Consider the following 1,182-nt stretch of genomic DNA (forward strand, 5'->3'; position numbering starts at 1 on the left):
AGAACCATATGAATGGTTTTGGTTCCGTTTCTAGTTTCAAACAAGTTTTGTGACAGATCATGAGTTTGGAAAATGAGTAGGTGCTTGCCAGCTTGGTGTCTCAAAAAAAAAAAAGGCTAAAGTGTCATTACGCACCATGAACTATATTGGATTATTCATGCCGCACCTTGAACTTTCATAACGTCCATTTCGATACACAAACCATTAATTTTTTTCATATAGCATTTTTTACAGGTTATCTACAAGTTATAGGTAATCTATGCTGACTTGGATTTTTTTTTCTTCTTTTTTTTATAATTTTTTTTTTCTTCTAAACCTTCTCCAGCCCAACAACCGGTACCGGAACCGTAAAATAAAAAAAATTCTTATATTTAGGCATTTAGCTAATGGCAGTAGCTAAATATATATAAAAAAAAATTATATTTAGCTACTGCCAGTAGGCAGTAGCCAAAATAATAATAATAAAAATTTATAATATGTTTTTTATAATAACAAAACATATTATGTTATATACTAAAAAAAAATTCATGTTGAACCGGAACCGAAACCTTTATATAAGGTTCCGGTTCTGATTTGTGTAACCTTGGAACCGTGAACCGACGGTTTGGAATCGGAACGAACCGCGATCACCCCTAAGCAGGTCGTCGATGGGCTCGGCGCACGCTGCCACAAGGGAGGGGAGGAGAAGTGGATTGTGGATGGGCTGTGGTGATTTGGTCTAGTGAGCGCTGATCCGGCTGAAGGCACATGGGAGGGGCAGCATGATGCGTTAATTTTTGGTGTTTACTTAAAAATTTTGAGTTGACTTAAAAAGAAGATCCACATAAGCTAATTACCTGTGTCATGTCATCATAGTAACCTGGTAACCTGTGAAAAATGATAGATGAAAAAAATTAATGATTTGTGTATCGAAATGGACGTTATGAAAGTTTAAGGTGCGGCATGAATAATTCAATATAGTTCATTGTGCGAAATGAGACTTTAGCCAAAAAAAAACTTCCCTATGAGTTTTGTGACAGATCATGACTCCCAATTTTCACACTGATGATTACGACATTCAATATCAGCGTGATTTGCACTTCACTAAGTTGTCAGACCAATTACCTTAATTATCAGTCATGCCGTGAGTTTAGTAAATTAGTAGTGATTTATACCGTCACTTCCAGCTTGACTACCCGATGA

Source organism: Ipomoea triloba, chromosome 16 (assembly GCF_003576645.1).
Source record: "Ipomoea triloba cultivar NCNSP0323 chromosome 16, ASM357664v1".
Taxonomy (NCBI): Eukaryota; Viridiplantae; Streptophyta; class Magnoliopsida; order Solanales; family Convolvulaceae; genus Ipomoea; species Ipomoea triloba.